A 7,888-nucleotide genomic window follows, 5' to 3' on the forward strand; every position below is an offset into this window, starting at 1 on the left:
AGTCTGCTTTCTCTATGAATTTGTATATTTCAGGGGGTTGGCTTAATTTCTCCTTCTCCTTGATGAATGGAAGGATATGATGCCTTGTTAGTGTAGACTTGAAATCCTTCCATTTCTTGGCAGCAGAAGATAACACCAGTTTCTTGCCCCCTTGACCTACCACAAAAGCCATGTTAACAGCTTCCCAAATCTGCTCTTTTATATCCATGGATATTTCAGCCCATTTCTTGTCCACAAGTGGGACTCTAGAGCGTGCCAACACACCAATGTAGGACTGCATCTCAGTATGTGCAGGGCCACATGGTTTCCCCCTTTTATTGTACTCAACAACTGGCTTGATTTTCTGAAATTTTCTCTTCACAACATGGGGCATTGTGCTTATACCCCGACTTGACTTTGGCTCCTCAGAAAATGTTGTCATGCTACCTGGTTATGTCTCAGCAGATGAAACAAACTTCATCTTCTTTGAGGACTTGGCTTGAGGATTTACAACTTTAAGCTCCTTACATTCATTTTTTTTCAAGCCAGAGTCCTTACTTTGGGATTGAGAAACCATGGTTACAGACAAATCAAACCTGCAAGTGAAAATATTTAAGATGAAATTAAGAAAAAACACGACGGTTATTTATAAAAACCGATGTATTATAATATTTGACACGACGTAAGAACATAAAAATCGACGTAATAAAAAAATTTAACGACGGTACTTAACTACCGACGTGATTAAATATTAAAACGATGTTAATAATAAACAACCGACATCTTATGATATAATTACAAAAAACAGAGGGTTGATTCAAGATTCACACATTCAGGGGAAAATATTTTAGATTTTCATTTATTAAAACAACGTTTTTAAAAATATTTGACATAGTAATATATTCACACGACGTAAATAATAATATACCGTCATGGTATTACAATTAAAACGATGTCAATAATAATATACCGTCGTCTCTACAAGAGAAAAACAAATTTGGAAAAACGTAAAATGATGTTCAACAGAAAAATAATTAAAAAGATTTTCAAAACAAAAACCATTGTTCAGAGAAATCAAACCTGCGATGAATATATCCTAAAAAATCAAATACAAAAAAATACGATCATTTTAAAAAATAACGTAGAACACTTTCACACGATGCTAGGATGACTGACGAACCGTCGTGGTCTATAAATCTAACCACGTAAATAAGAAGCCACTGTCGTCTTATTTAGTTGAAGTAAAAGAAACAGAGTAGTGTTCAAACTTGGAAACTTTCCTTCTTTATCTGCAAATTTTATCAAACTTGGAAAGAAGTAAAATGATTTTAGCAAGAAAAAATGTAAAAAGATTTAAAAAAACGAAAATGATATGCACATGCAAAACAGGAACAAAAATAGTGAGAAATGCTTACCCTTTGCGTGCAATGAAAGTTTTCTCCTGGAGTTTGGTGTTTCAGTTCAGAGACGAAGACGAAGAGGAGAGGAAGATGAAAAGTTTTCTCTCGAAGATACAGAAACAACGCTTTCAGAATGAAAAATGAGAGAAGTTGAAAGTTTTTCTCGGGTTTGGAAACAGTGCAAGTGTAGGTCAGGTAGGCGAAAAGTTTAAAATATTAACATACCGTTTCATAAAACAACGCGATTAATAGAACGCGCCCTAGTATGTAACATTATACAGCGCCATAGGTTTATACCGCCCTATTACATCAGTTTCCACGACACTTAGTTGTAAGAAAACGACGTTTTTTATTTCTAAGTACACGACGCTTTTTTCTTCAAAAAGATGTATCCCGTCATTTTCAAATTTACCCAATGACCTTATACTCAATAATAACGACGTGAACAATCTATAGCATGTTGTTTTAATTACGCATACCGACGTGTAACTTTTTTAATTACACAATAAATTAGTTTTTCAAAAAATGACAACGTCGTTTTTTATATACCATCGTTGTTAATTACATTTATACGACCTTATTTTAGTGTTAAACGAAGTTTATATTTTCATTTACACGTCGCTAATGTTAATATAACCGACGTGGTATAAAAGATTACTTTATAAATAAGGGTTTTTCTGTCTTTCTTGCCCTGGGCTCTGTCTCACCTCGCTTTCATTTTTTAGTTTGGATATTGATGTGTGTGTGCGTTTGTGTATCTGAAAGACAAACACGCACACATCATCTAAAAAATTGTCTTTCTGCTGCGGTCGTCATTTTTCTGAAAGCAAATGTTTTGGATGTTGATGTGTGTGTGCCTTTGTGTATCTCAAAGACACAAAGACACACACATCATCAATTTCTAAAATATTGCCTTTGTGTGTTGGTTTGATTATGATGAGGAACAGAGTTCATTCTGGTAAGACTTCACTTTAATTTGATGGTGACGACGGTTTTCTATATCTACCGTCGTAGGAAAAAAATCCAATAAATAAATCTTAAAAAGCAATTAAAATTAAGACGATGGTTTATAGATAATGATAGACGTATAAAGTAAATTAATACGACGGTATTTTTAACTCCACGAAGTGGTAAAAAATTTGTACGTCGTTAATTTAACAAACCGTCGTGGTTAGTACAAATTATGCGGACAGTAGAGTTATGGATACCGTCGTCGTATACTGTAATTAAAAAGTCGATAAATTTATATTTACAGTCGTGGTAACTTAATTTAAATCGGTGAATTTTTTTGTAATTAACCATCGTAGATTTCTTTGAATTTATGCGTCGCTGACTAAGAAAATTGGGTCGTTTTTATTTACGAGTTAACACGGCGTCTTATTTTTAAATCGTCGTCTTTACTTTCTACGGCGGTGATTTCATAGCTGCAGTTGTTGTTTTTAGGTTCATATTTTAACTCGGAATAAAACCTTTGTAATAAGACGACGCTTTTTTAATTTGGTGCATCGTGGTTGCGTATCCCGGTTTTTTAGGTGTTTAAGTTATGTTTCTACGACGGGTTTCTATTACCGTCGTCTTTTAAAATACAACGACGGTTTTTTGACCTACCGTCGTTGTTTTCTGGTCGTCTTTTGCACTTTTTGTAGTAGTGCATGGAGAACTTTGGAAGAGAATAGAGAAGTGTTTGAAGAATTTAGAAGAAGAGAAGGGGGGAAAGGAATGGAGAGAAGGGTGTTTGTGCCTAGAAATCTCGGCCTATGAGGCCGACTGAAGAAGCAACCTCTCGGTCGAAGGGCCTACCTAGAAGAAGAAGGGGCCGAGCGCGTCGAGTTGTGGTTCGTTTCTCTCATAGGATAAAGGTTGATTCGTGAAGGCAAAACCGTCACGGCCACGGCCACGGTGAACATAAACGAAGAAATTAATATACTCCCAAGTACATAGCCAAAGCGGAAAAGATCAAGTGGCGTCGCCACGTGGCATCAAGGCCCCACACTTCATTTAATGAAGTAACGCCTTTGACTGCAACAGAGGGCCCACGGTCCGCGTGAGAGTATTTAATGCACAAGAGAAGAGAGGAAGTGATTAAAGTCAGGATATGGCGAGTAAAATCAGGGTGATTAGGTGTAAAAATCTCACGACTTGTAAGATTGAGTCACCAACCACCAGACCAGGGCATTAAATGCTCCTCCAAGGCCCAAGACGCAGAGCCCACCATCAGGGCGGCGGCCGGGATTTATGGGGGTCACACCACCATACTTCACGTCCCCAAACGTCAGTTTGACTACCCACTATCTCTGATCAGCCTCATCATGCAGATTTTCAGCCTGATTGTCTTCTCAGGACCTCCCCTATAAATACCGGGCTCCAACTACGTTTAAAGGGTTCAAACACCACACACAAGCCTCCCACGGAGCAGATTATTTTTTCCTGTCATTTACCTTCCGTCATTTATCTTCCTGTAATGCACTTTCAATACCTTTACTTTCTTTCTTAGGAGTAGTGACAGTTTGTAGGAAAATCCATTCATCAATATATCATACGACCCTTGATTCTCAAGGCGCCGGAGCACCATCTTTATTACTCTCTTGTTCATTCCATATATCATACGACCGTTGTTACCCAGCAATGCGCCGGAGCACCACCTAAAAATCCCCCACTAGCAACCACCATTAACGGCCTTGTAGCTCAGGCCATGAATCCGACGGCCGAGATCAGTTCCTCTCTCGACCACAATTGCTCTGATTAGAAGTCAAAATCAAACAAGCGCGCAACTCATCTTCCCATTCATCCCATCATCGTCGAACGCACGGTAGACCATGCTGGCACGCCCGCGCACAACCGCACCGCACCAAAGAAGGACGACACGTGTTGGCACAGACCCCCTCGGCCTGGAGCACCAGGCCGTGAGATTCGCGGTGGTCAACAAAGGGAAGGTGTTTTGAAGAACTAGAAAAGAAGATAAGGGAAGGGAGAGGAGCTCTAGAGAAGTGCTTGAGAGCTCCCCCCCTTGGGGGTATATCTACAAACTTAGAGAACTTCCCTATTTATAGGCCTAAGGGAAGTGAAAATCTAAATTATACAATTGAGTTCTCTAATCACACTAACTTCACACAATTACATTTGAAACAATTCTTCTTGTCTTTAAGCTTAGTGTTGAAGCTCCCACTTCATCATGTTTTATTTCTTTTGGCTGCTGCAAAAATCCACTCAAATTATAAGTGATGCATCTACTTCACCTAACTTCCCCACAATCAATAATACCTCATGCATATGTCATGCATGACAATGCATTGCAGTCTTCTTTTGGTCTCGTTCCTCCATTCTGAAAAATCTGGAAAAATATGGATCTTCAAGCTCTTTGTCTTATCTTTCCAAGCATATGCAGCCCAGCTTGAGGAAAAATCAGAAAGGCCTTCAAATGCCATTTTTGGCCCAGTAACGCAGATGCTGCCGAATTTGACCTTAAGCTGCCAGAACTTGCATAACTTCCTCTAGGAGACTCAGAATCATGAACCGTAAAATGCTCCAGAAACTAGACTTCCATATCTTTCCAATGATGTATGTCTCATTAGCTGGTTCTTCCTGAGAACGTACAGTTCAATCCGTGAAGTTGACAGATTTGCAGACACAATTTGAGCTGACTTGTCTCCAAAATGCAATATTTGTGTACGGGGCAATTAGTAGTATAGCAAGACAAGTACGAGGTCGTACCCACGAGGACTGAGAAGTTAAAATTAGTTATGTACGTAGATTACCAAATTCAAGAAAGTAAGAGGCTATGTCTAAAACAGAAATTAAAGCAAGAGTGAGTAAATGAAGCAAGATGAAATTGGAATGTGAAGTGAGAGTGCTTGTGCTTGTGAAAAGAAATGAACAAACTGAAATTGCAAAGGAAAGCAAGTAAACAAATGTAACAAAGAGTGGTTTTGCGAGTTGAAAAACAGATTTGGAGACTAGGGCATTCGAATCACCATAACAATTCAATTCTGGGTTATAAGGAGTCAAGTGACAAGTCTAATTCAGATTCACAGATTGATTCTAGCTAAAGTATAATTAGGCCATGGTGTTTGGTCCTAACCTTGTGTTCATAATTCCCTAATTTGATCATTTGTTGTCTAACCTAAAATTAAGCATTAGAAACTCATTAAGCATAGAAGAACATTTTAAACAACCAAGCATGTATCTAATCCCTATTGTCGAATGTCCATACATACTCTTCCTATTCATAGTTCAATTCGAATCAAAGCATGGTGTCTACTCTTGATTCAAACCAAGATAGCTAACATACAAGTTCTAATGGTGATCAATCATTCAAACAAGCATATTAACTGATAAGCATAATGAATAAGAACATGAATCACGAATCAAACTTGAAACTCCAAACTTCAAACTTATAAACCCAGAATATTCATGTTAGGTTACATCGAAGCCCTAGTTATGAAATTAGCTGCTCATAATGGAAAAGAAACTTAGATAGAAATGAGAAAACATAAGGAATGCAATAAGAGTAGAAAAACCCTTTTTCTGAAGTTCTTGTGGGGTCCAAGGCTTCTTCAAGTTCTTCTCCAAGAGCTTCCCACCTCTAGAAGGATGTATGACAGCTAGTAGGTGATTTGGGATGAGTTTGGGTGAGTGGTGATGGCTGAGAAAGAGGAAATTCGTAGGGAAATGGAACAGAGGCTTTCTGGAGTTGTTTTGGTGATTTGGGGCAGTTTAGAGTATTGGGTTGATTGCTGGAGTGTTTGGGGTTGGATGGAGTGTTTGAGGATGGATGGAGAGGGTTTTGTGGGGTTGTGAATCCCAGGCTTGCACACCTTGAATGTGGAATGGAAGTTGTATTTATAGGAAGAGGGAAGAGAGAAATCAGAATTGAATATGGCAATGACCTAACACACTTGCATTAGAAAATCAGAATTGGTTGCTACACTTCACCAACTAATCCCACCAGCAGCCATAGCTCATCCTCATGTCAGCATGACCAAGCAATAATGAGCTCATCTGTAAGTCAGCATTATGTGTAATTGCATGGGCTCACGAATTAGGCTTGCCTTAATCAATTGGGTCATGCTAGGGAGACCAACTTGGGAGACCAATGATCGGTTCATAATTGTATATCATTTTGTACCCTTCTAGCTTATGATTTGGTTATGTTTTTGAGTTAAACTTGTGCTTTTAATCTTTTTTGTGTTTATCTTTCAGTTCATTGAGCTTTAGGTAATAATGATGGCTTTAGAGAGCATAATTCATGCAATTCAAGCATGTTAAGGCCTAATTTGGATGAATGGATGAAGAGCTTAAAGACAAACTCATTTTGGCTACAGCCCCCTGCCAGTCCAATTCCGTAGGTCATATTGCAAGCTTTGTTTCAACAACCTATATAGCTCGAATGAGGCCACATTCTTCATGAAAGTTGTTCCAATTGGTGTGTACTATAACATATCCAAAATTCAGCCCCATTGGATAAATCTGGAGTCCGTTACCTAGCAAACACAGAACCATGCTCAGGATGGATCTTATCCGCGCGGAAAATGAGTTAGCAATTTGTTTCGGCCTTAACTTCTTCCTCCGACCTTGGATTGGCCCAAATAACATATGGCTGGAAAGAAGACATTCTGAACTTCAATTGCGAGTGCTTAAAGTCCTAATTTGATTAATAGAAGCCCAAGTTGTAAGCCCTTGAAGTTGCTGGTCATGCTGACCTCAGCATGTGCTGGTTGGATGCTTGGTCATGGTGAGCTAGGTATGAGCTATCATTTCTGGTTGGAAGCTTGGTCATGGTGACATGAAGATGAGCTAGGGCTGCTGGTGGCATCTATTGGTGAAGTGCATCAACCAATTCAAGATTTTCTAATACAAGTGCATCACCCAATTTAGATTTTCTAATACAAGTGCATCAACCATTTCAGATTTTATAAAACAAGTGTTGTATGCATTAGCCATATTGAATTCAGATTTTCACTTCCCCTAGGCCTATAAATAGGGAAGTTCTCTAAGCTTGTAAACACACCCCAAGGGGGGGGAGCTCTCAAACACTTCTCTAGAGCTCCCTTCCCTTCTCTCCCTCAAATTCTCTTAGTTTCTCTTTCTAGTTTTCAATTGTTGTAATGAAATCTTTTGTGTTGAAATTTTTCTTAAGTTTTTCTTAGTTCCACTTTACTTTTCATTATGTAAATTCTTTTCTTTAGTCTCAAGTTTGATTAGTTTCCAAGTTTCAATTATGGTTCATGTTCTTATTCATTATGCTTATAAGTTAATATGCTAGTTTGAATGATTGATCACCATTAAGGCTTGCATGTTAGCTATCTTGGTTTGAATTAAGAGTATACACCATGCTTTAATTCGAATTGAACTATGAATAGGAAGAGTATGTATGGACATTCGACAACAGGGATTAGATACATGCTTGGTTGTTTAAATTGTTCTTCTATGCTTAATGGGTTCCTAATGCTTAATTTTAGGTTAGACAACAAATGATCAAATTAGGGAATTAGGAACACAAGGTTATGACC

This window comes from Prunus avium, chromosome 1 (genome assembly GCF_965620075.1).
Source record: "Prunus avium chromosome 1, drPruAviu1.hap1.1, whole genome shotgun sequence".
Lineage (NCBI taxonomy): Eukaryota > Viridiplantae > Streptophyta > Magnoliopsida > Rosales > Rosaceae > Prunus > Prunus avium.